Source organism: Arachis ipaensis, chromosome B7, assembly GCF_059453495.1.
Source record: "Arachis ipaensis isolate K30076 ecotype BB chromosome B7, ASM5945349v1, whole genome shotgun sequence".
In the NCBI taxonomy this organism is placed as follows: Eukaryota; Viridiplantae; Streptophyta; class Magnoliopsida; order Fabales; family Fabaceae; genus Arachis; species Arachis ipaensis.
In genome coordinates this window covers 67796764-67807263 of record NC_142442.1, presented here as the reverse complement: position 1 = coordinate 67807263, position 10500 = coordinate 67796764, and the positions used below count along the sequence as shown (strand labels likewise).

General features: G+C 34.7%; 2 non-coding genes across 2 annotated transcripts; one reads left to right on the top strand and one right to left on the bottom strand.

Moving 5' to 3' along the window:
• The first annotated feature begins 230 nt into the window (after nucleotides 1–230).
• LOC148552893 (small nucleolar RNA R71) lies at nucleotides 231–338 on the top strand. The gene has a single exon (XR_015893013.1). It is a non-coding gene; the product is annotated as a small nucleolar RNA R71 (small nucleolar RNA).
• Nucleotides 339–9712: 9374 nt separating this feature from the next.
• Nucleotides 9713–9816, bottom strand: LOC148552892 (small nucleolar RNA R71). The gene has a single exon (XR_015892774.1). It is a non-coding gene; the product is annotated as a small nucleolar RNA R71 (small nucleolar RNA).
• Nucleotides 9817–10500: the final 684 nt, after the last annotated feature.

Genomic DNA, 10500 nt, shown 5'->3' with positions numbered 1-10500 from the left:
GTATTCAGAGTATCAATTTCAAGAACTCTCTTCTTCTGAGGCGTCCCACTGTTCACAGGATTCGTCTCAGAGGTGTACATGAACTGGTTATTTGCAACCATGTCAATGAGTTCCTGAGCTTCTGCATGTGTTTTCTTTAGGTGAATGGATCCACCTGCAGAATGGTCCAATGACATCTTAGATAATTCAGACAGACCATCATAGAATATATCCAGGATGGTCCATTCTGAAAGCATGTCAGAAGGACACTTTTTGGTCAGTTTCTTGTATCTCTCCCAAGCTTCATAGAGGGATTCACCTTCTTTCTGTTTCAAGGTTTGAACATCCACTCTAAGTTTGCTAAGCTTATGAGGAGGAAAGAACTTGGCTAAGAAAACCATGACCAGCTTATCCCAAGAGTTCAGGCTATCTTTAGGTTGAGAGTCCAACCATATTCTAGCTCTGTCTCTTACAGCAAACAGGAAAAGCATAAGCTTGTAGACCTCGGGATCAACCCCATTGGTCTTAACAGTATCACAGATTTGCAAGAATTTAGTTAGGAATTGAAAAAGATCTTTTGATGGAAGTCCATGAAATTTACAATTCTGTTGCATCAGAGAAATTAATTGAGGCTTTAGCTCAAAATTATTTGCTCCAATGGCAGGGATTGAGATGCTTCTTCCATGCAAGTTGGAATTTGGTGCAGTAAATTCACCAAGCATCTTCCTTGCATTGTTGGGTTCGGCCATGTCTCCTTCTTTTTTGAAAATTTCAGTAAAGTCCTCTTCAGAGTGTTGTGTTTTAGCTTCCCTTAGCTTCCTCTTCAGAGTCTTTTCAGGTTCAGGATCAGCTTCAACAAGAATGTTCTTATCCTTGTTCCTGCTCATATGAAAAAGAAGAGAATAGAAAAGAAAATATAGAATCCTCTATGTCACAGTATAGAGATTCTTTTATGTGAGTAGAAGAAGAGAAGGATAGAGGGAGGAGAATAGAGAAATTCGAATTTAAATTAAAATAAAAGGAAAAATATTTTTGTTTTTATTTTAATTATTAGTTAGAATTCGAAAATATGAAAAGGAATAAAATTTGAAATTAAAATTTAAAATAATTAGTTAATTAAAAGGAATTTTTGAAAAAGGGATAGGGGATTTTCGAAAATAAGGGAGAGAAAAGTAGTTAGGTGGTTTTGAAAAATATATGATTGAAATAATAAACTTTTAAAATCAAACAAAAAGTTAAGTGGTTAATTGAAAAAGATTTGAAAATCAAATTTGAAAGGGTGAGAAGTTAGAAAAGATTTTGAAATTGATTTTGAAAAAGATGTGATTGAAATTTATTTTAAAAAAGATTTGAAAAAGAAATTTAAAAAGATTTGATTTTGAAAATTAAAGTTGATTACTTGACTAACAAGAAACAAAAAGATATGATTTTAAAATTTAAAGATTGAACCATTCTTACTAGGCAAGTAACAAACTTAAAATTTTTTGAATCAATCATATTAATTGTTAGCATTAATTTTGAAAATATGAAATAGAAATAAGAAAAAGATTTTGAAAATAAATTTTGAAAATTTCGAAAAATACGAAAAAGATTTGATTTTTTTGAAAAAAATTTGAAAAAAATAGAATTTTTAAATTGAAAATTTGATTTGACTCATAAGAAATAATTAAATTTAAAAACTTTTTGACTAAATCAAACCAAATTTTTGAAAATTTATGAGAGAATATAGGAAAGATATTTTTTTGATTTTTGAATTTAAATGAGGGAAGAGAAAAACATAAAAATAATGCAAAACATAAAAAATCAAGATCAAAACACATGATGCATGCAAGAACACTTTGAATGTCAAGATGAATACCAAGAACACTTTGAGGATCAAGATGAACATCAAGACTTATTTTTGAAAATTTTTAAGAAAAGAAAAGCATGCAAGACACCAAAATTAAAAATTTTTAAACTTTAGACACTAGTAATTAAAAAATGCATATGAAAAACAAGAAAAGACACAAAACATAAAAATGCAAAGATCAAACAAAGAAGATCATCAAGAACAACTTGAAGATCATGAAGAACAACTTGAAGATCATGAAGAACAATGCATGAGTTTTCGAAAATTTAAAGAAAATTAAAGGCATTCAATTGACATCAAACTTAAAATTGACACAAGACTCAAACAAGAAACATCAAATTTTTGGTTTTTATGGTTTTATTAAATTTTTTTTTTGGATTTTTTTCAAAAATTAATTGGAAAAGAAAAATAAGGATTTCAAAATTTTTTAATGAGAATTCCAGAAATCATGCAATGTTAGTCTAAAGCTCCGGTCCAGGAATTAGACATGGCTTACTAGTCAACCAAGCTTTCAGTGAAAGCTCCGGTCCAAAACACTAGACATGTCCAATGGCCAGCCAAGCTTCAGCAAATACAAATCAGGCATATAACAGCTGATTAGATGAGGGTCCAAGGACTCTTTCCATGATAAGTGGAAGCCTTAGTCCAAAAATTTAGACATGGCTTGACAGCCAGCCAGGCTTCAACAAATCATGAAGAAACACTAGAATTCATTCTTAAAAATTCTGAAGAACATAGAATAATTTATTTTTATTAAAATTTTTTTTTGAAAATTTTTAAAAAATAAAAAGAATAAAAACAAAAACTTAAAATTAAAATAAAATTACCTAATCTGAGCAACAAGATGAACCGTCAGTTGTCCAAACTCGAACAATCCCCAGCAACGGCGCCAAAAACTTGGTACACGAAATCGTGATCGTTCATTCCTTGGTAACGACGTCAAAAACTTAATACGCACGTTCATAATTTTAGTTCTTTGTCACAACTTTGCACAACTAACCAGCAAGTGCACTAGGTCGTCCAAGTAATAAACCTTACATGAGTAAGGGTCGATCCCAAGGAGATTGTCGGCTTGAAGCAATCTATGGTCACCTTGTAAATCTCATTCAGGCGGATTTCAAATGGTTATGGTGAGTTGATAATTAAAATATAAAATAGGATAGAAATACTTATGTAATACATTGGTGAGAATTTCAGATAAGCGTATAGAGATTCTTTTGTTCCTCTTGAACCTCTGCTTCCTACTGTCTTCATCCAATCATTCCTACTCCTTTCCATGGCAAGCTTTATGTAGGGCATCACCGTTGTCAATGGCTACTTCCCGTCCTCTCAGTGAAAATAGTCCAAGATGCGCTGTCACCGCACGGCTAATCATCTGTCGGTTCTCGATCATACTAGAATAGGTTTCAGTAATCCTTTTGTGTCTGTCACTACGCCCAGCACTCGCGAGTTTGAAGCTCGTCACAGCTATCCCTTCCCAGATCCTACTCGGAATACCACAGACAAGGTTTAGACTTTCCGGATCTCAAGAATGGCCGCCAATAATTCTAGCCTATACCACGAAGATTCTGATCATAGATCAGGAGGCTAAGAGATATGCATTCAAGCTTGCTTTCATGTAGAACGGAAGTGTTTGTTAGGCACGCGTTCATAAGTGAGAATGGTGATGAGCGTCACATAATCATCACATTCATCATATTCTTGTGTGCGAATGAATATCTTAGAGAAGAAATAGGCTTGAATTGAATAGAAAAACAATAGTACTTTGCATTAATTCATGAGGAACAGCAGAGCTCCACACCTTAATCTATGGTGTGTAGAAACTCTACCGTTGAAAATACATAAGCGATAATGGTCCAGGCATGGCCGAATGGCCAGCCTCCCAAAGAGGGTTCAATCATCAAAACATGATCAAAAGATGAACAAAAGATCCAAAGATTTCTAACACAATAGTAAAAAGTTCTATTTATACTAAACTAGTTACTAAGGTTACAGAAATAAGTAAATGATGCAGAAATCCACTTCCGGGCCCACTTGGTGTGTGCTTGGGCTGAGCATTGAAACTTTCACGTGTAGAGGTCTTCCTTGGAGTTAAATGCCAGTTTGTAACCTGTTTCTGGCATTTAACTCTGCTTTGCAACCTGTTTCTGGCGTTTAACTCCAGAATAAGGCAGAAAACTGGCGTTGAACGCCAGTTTGCGTCATCTAAACTCGGGCAAAGTATGGAATATTATATATTGCTGGAAATCCCTGGATGTCTACTTTCCAACGCAATTGAGAGCGCGCCATTTGGACTCTTGTAGCTCCAGAAAATCCACTTTGAGTGCAGGGAGGTCAGAATCCAACAGCATCTGGAGTCCTTCTTCAGCCTCTGAATCTGATTTTTGCTCAAGTCCCTCAATTTCAGCCATAAATTACCTGAAATCATAGAAAAACACAAAAACTCATAGTAAAGTCAAGAAATGTGAATTTTATTTAAAAACTAATAAAAATATACTAAAAACTAACTAAATCATACTAAAAATTATGTAAAAACACTGCCAAAAAGCGTATAAATTATCCGCTCATCAATCACCAACATCATTCGGTGTTAAGTTGTCTTCAATAGCTTCCATTTCATGTCCCATGGAAGAGAATTCAATTATTGATAAGAAATCCTTGATGATTGAGTCCATCTCTTGATCAACCTTCTCATATTCTTCAATCTTGATATGCTTCGGAGGTTGTTGAGACATCCATGGTGGTTCCGCATCTCCTAGATCTTCAACCACTTTGTCCTTTTCTTCAATGACCCTAGGTGTCTCCAATTGCTCCAATACAAAGCTTGACTCTTCCTTCTTCTCCACCAGATTTTCCAATTTCGCTTTCATACTTTGCTCTTCCTTTGGCTTTTCACATGTGGCCATGGAAGTACCTTGAGTATTCAAACATTGGTATGCTAAAGTATGCACTACCTTAGTCAAATTAGTCACAGACTCTAGGGTGTTCCTTTGTATATCCGCTTGGCCTTGAAGTAGCAAGGTGAGAGAGTCATCTATTGGGGCTTGAGGTGGATAGGAATGTTCATGATTCTGGAGAGGGGGTTCATAGTAGGAAGGTGGTTCTTCTTCGTAGGGGTACGGAGATGGTGTGCATTGAGGTAGTTCTTTATATTAGTCATGATAAGGTTGTGGAGGTTCCAAAGGATCTTGCTCATAACGGCCACAAGGAAATGGCATGGGTGTTTGGTCATATGATAAACCCCCTTTGTAGGGTTTATCTTGTGTTAAATTTAGACATTTTAATAACCTTTCCTCACATTTATTCAATGAAATAGCATGATTTTTGTGATTGTCTCCGTATTTGTGCTTAGATGTGAAAATATGCTTTTTAGACCTTTGATTTGATAGTTTTAATCCACCTTTGATTTCCACTAGATGCCTTGATGTGTTTGCTAGTGATTTTAGGTTGAAAAGGGCTAGGAAGGGATCAAAGGAGTGAAAAGAAAGCATACAAAGTGGAGAAATCATGAAAAGCTAAAAATTTGGAAAAGCCCATGGACGTGCGCGCGCACTATGTGCTTATGCGCAGATCGCAAAATTCTCCAGGGATGCACACGCGTACTGTACGCGTACGCGCCGATGGCCGCACGTGATTTTTAAAGAGGAATACGTGTCTGGTGATTTTGGAGGGTTTCTAGCCCCATTTGGAGCTGAGTTTTTGGTGGAAAAAGGCTAAAGAGACCAAGGAATGAGGGGGAAGGCATCATAGATATCATACACACACTTTTTAGGCTAGTTTTGTTTAGTTTTAGAGAGATAAGCTCTCCCTTCTCTCTAGGATTAGGATTAGGATTAGGTTTAGTTCTTAGATCTAGGTTTTAATTCATGCTCTCTTCCACTTCTTCTTCTTAATTCTTTGTTGTTACATTCATCATTCTTCTATTGTTTGTTATAATTTCCTCTATTTTGTTTGTAGATCTACCTTTGTTCATTCTGTTTTCTTTTAATGCAATTTGAGGTAATTCATGTAGATCTTGTTTTCTTTAATTGTTGTTGTTGATTTCTTACATTCAATTGTTGTTAGATTTTATTGTAGTTGTCAATTTACTATGCTTTTCTTTTGTTCCTTTGATGAGCGGATAATTTATACGCTTTTTGGCATTGTTTTTACATAGTTTTCAGTATGATTTAGTTAGTTTTTAGTATATTTTTATTAGTTTTTAATTAAAATTCACATTTCTGGACTTTACTATGAGTTTGTGTGTTTTTCTGTGATTTCAGGTATTTTCTGGCTGAAATTGAGGGACTTGAGCAAAAATCAGATTCAGAGGTTGAAGAAGGACTGCAGATGCTGTTGGATTCTGACCTCCCTGCACTCAAAGTGGATTTTCTAGAGCTACAGAACTCTAAATGGCGCGCTCTTAATTGCGTTGGACAGTACACATCCAGGGCTTTCCAGAAATATATAATAGTCCATACTTTGCCCGAGTTTAGATGATGCAAACTGGCGTTCAACGTCAGTTCCATGCTGCATTCTGGAGTTAAACGCCAGAAACAGGTTGCAAAGTGGAGTTAAACGCCAGAAATAGGTTACAAACTGGCGTACAACTCCAAGAGAAGCCTCTACACGTGTAAAGCTCAATGCTCAGCCCAAGCACACACCAAGTGGGCCCCAGAAGTGGATTTCTGCATCATTTACTCATTTCTGTAAACCCTAGTAACTAGTTTAGCATATATAGGACTTTCTACTATTGTATTTACATTTTTGGATTATCTTTTGATCCTTTGATCACGTTTAGGGGGCTGTCCATTTGGCCATGCCTGTACCTTATCACTTATGTATTTTCCACGGTAGAGTTTCTACACTCCGTAGATTAAGGTGTGGAGCTCTGCTGTTCCTCATGAATTAATACAAAGTACTACTGTTTTTCTATTCAATTCAAGCTTATTCCTTCTCTAAGATATCCATTCGCACCCAAGAACATGATGAATGTGATGATTATGTGACGCTCATCTTCATTCTCACCTATGAACGCGTTCCTGACAAACACTTCCGCTCTACATGCAAACAAGCTAGAATGAGTATCTCTTGGATATCTAGTACAGAGGACCGAGTCCGAGATATTAGAATCTTCGTGGTATAAGTTAGAACCCATGGACGGCCATTCTTGAGATCTGGAAAGTCTAAACATTGTCTGTGGTATTCCGAGTAGGATCTGGGAAGGGATGGCTGTGACGAGCTTCAAACTCGCGAGTGTTGGGCATAGTGATAGATGCAAAAGGATAGTAAATCCTATTCCAATACGATCAAGAACCGACAGATGATTAGCCATGCAATGACAGCGCATTGGACCATTTTCACAGAGATGATGGGATGTAGCCATTGACAACGGTGATGCCATACATAAAGCTTGCCATGGAAAGGAGTAGGAATGATTGGATGAAGACAGCAGGAAAGCAGAGGTTCAGAGGAACGAAAGGCATCTCTATACGCTTATCTGAAATTCTCACCAATGAATTACATAAGTATCTCTATCCTAGATTATATTTCAATTATGTTTTAATTATCAAATCTCCATAACTATCTGAATCCGCCTGACTGAGATTTACAAGGTGACCATAGCTTGCTTCAAGCCGACAATCTCCGTGGGATCGACCCTTACTCACGTAAGGTTTATTACTTGGACGACCCAGTGCACTTGCTGGTTAGTTGTATCAAAATTGTGAAAAAGAACTAAAATTATGAACGTGTGTATTAAGTTTTTAGCGCCATTACCAAGGAATGAACAATCACGATTTCGTGCACCAAGTTTTTGGCACCATTCCCGGGGATTGTTTGAGTTTGGACAACTAACGGTTCATCCTGTTGCTCAGATTAGGTAATTTTATTTTAATTTTAAGCTTTTTATTTCCTATTTTCGAAAAATACCAAAAAAATTATTTTTCTCTTTTTCGTTTTTCCCAATTAGTTTTCTAAAAAAAAATTTTTTTTAAATCATAAAATCAAAAATATTTTTTGTGTTTCTTGTTTGAGTCTAGAGTCAAGTTTTAAGTTTGGTGTCAATTGCATCTTTTTAATTTTCTAAAAATTTATTTTCGAAAATTTCATGCATTGCATTCTTCATGATCTTCAAGTCGTTCTTGGCCAGTCTTCTTGTTTGATCTTCATATTTTCTTGTTTTGTGTCTTTCCTTGTTTTTCATATGCATTCTTGAATTATTAATGTCTAAAGAATAAAAATTTTTAAGTTTGGTGTCTTGCATGTTTTCTTTTCTTGAAAATTTTTCAAAAATAAGTTCTTGGTGTTCATCTTGACATTCAAAGTGTTCTTGGTGTTCATCTTGACATTCATAGTGTTTTTGCATGCATTTTTGGTTTTGATCTTAATTCTTCATGTTTTGTTTCATTCTTGCTGTTTAATGAAAAAAAAAGAGAGAAAAACATCAAAAAGATATCTTTTCCTTTTTTCTCTTTCATCATTAAAAATTCAAAAAATCAAAAAAATATCTTTCCCTTATTCTATCATAAAATTTCGAAAATTTGGATTGACTTTTTCAAAAATTTTTCAAAATTAGTTATTTTTTATGAGTCAAATCAAACTTTCATTTTAAAAACTCTATCTTTTTCAAATCTTTTTCAATTTTCTTCATATTTTCGAAAACTTTATGATTGATTTTCAAAATATTTACTAACAATTAATGTGATTGATTCAAAATTTTTAAGTTTGTTACTTGCCTAATAAGAAAGGTTCAATCTTTAAACTCTAGAATCATATCTTTTTAGTTTCTTGTTAGTCAAGTAATCAACTTTGATTTCAAAATTCAAATCTTTTCAAATTTCGTTTTCAAATCTTTTTCAAAATAAGTTTCAATCACACCTTTTCAAAATCAATTTCAAAATCTTTTCTAACTTCTTTTCTAACCTCTTATCTTTTCAAAAATTGATTTACAAATCTTTTTCAAACTAATCCTATCTTTTTGTTTGATTTTTAGCTTTTTCAAAACTACCTAACTAACTCCCTCTCTAATTTTTGAAAATTACTTCCCTCTTTTTCAAATTTTCTTTTTAATTAACTAATTGTTTTAATTTCAATTTAATTTGATTTCAATTTTAATTTTCGAAATTTAACTTTAAATATTATTTTTTATTTTAATTGATTTTCAAAATTCCCTCTCTCTCATCTCTTTATATTTAATTATTCATCTACTAACACTTCTCTTCCACCCAAAAATTTGAACCCCATCTTCCTCTCCGTGTTCGAATTTTACCTCTTCTCCTTCTTATATTCTTCTCTTCTTATACTTGCATAAGGAATCTCTATACTGTGACATAGAGGATTCCATATTTTCTTTTCTGTTTTCTTCTTTTTCATATGAGCAGGAACAAGGATAAGAACATTCTTGTTGAAGCTGATCCTGAACCTGAAAGGACTCTGAAGAGGAAGCTAAGGGAAGCCAAAGCACAACTCTCTGGAGAAAATATGACAAAAATTTTCGAAAAAGAAGGAGACATGGCCAAAAATAATAACAATGCAAGGAAGATGCTTGGTGACTTTACTGCACCAAATTCCAATTTACATGGAAGGAGCATCTCAATCCCTGCCATTGGAGCAAACAATTTTGAGCATAAACCTCAATTAGTTTCTCTGATGCAACAGAACTGCAAGTTTCATGGACTTCCATCCGAAGATCCTTTTCAGTTCTTAACTGAATTCTTGTAGATCTGTGATACTGTTAAGACCAATGGGGTTGATCCCAAGGTCTACAGGCTTATGCTTTTCCCATTTGCTGTAAGAGAAAGAGCTAGAATATAGTTGGACTCTCAACCTAAGGATAGCCTGAACTCTTGGGATAAGCTGGTCACAGCTTTCTTAGCCAAGTTCTTTCCTCCTCAAAAGCTTAGTAAGTTTAGAGTGGATGTTCAAACCTTCAGACAAAAGGAAGGTGAATCCCTCTATGAAGCTTGGGAGAGATATAAGGAACTAACCAAAAAGTGTCCTTCTGACATGCTTTCAGAATGGACCATCCTGGATATATTCTATGATGGTCTGTCTGAATTATCAAAGATGTCATTGGACCATTCTGCAGGTGGATCTATTCACCTAAAGAAAATGCCTGCAGAAACTCAAGAACTCATTGACATGGTTGCAAATAACCAGTTCATGTACACTTCTGAAAGGAATCCTGTGAATAATGGGACGCCTCAGAGGAAATGAGTTCTTGAAATTGATACTCTGAATGCCATATTGGCTCAGAATAAAATATTGACCCAACAAGTCAATATGATCTCTCAGAGTCTGAATGGATTGAAGGAATCATCCAACAATACTGATGAGCGGATAATTTATACGCTTTTTGGCATTGTTTTTACATAGTTTCCAGTATGATTTAGTTAGTTTTTAGTATATTTTTATTAGTTTTTAATTAAAATTCACATTTCTGGACTTTACTATGAGTTTGTGTGTTTTTCTGTGATTTCAGGTATTTTCTGACTGAAATTGAGGGACTTGAGCAAAAATCAGATTCAGAGGTTGAAGAAGGACTGCAAATACTGTTGGATTCTGACCTCCCTGCACTCAAAGTTGATTTTCTGGAGCTACAGAACTCCAAATGGCGCGCTGTTAATTGGGTTCGACAGTACACATCCAGGGCTTTCCAGAAATATATAATAGTCCATACTTTGCCCGAGTTT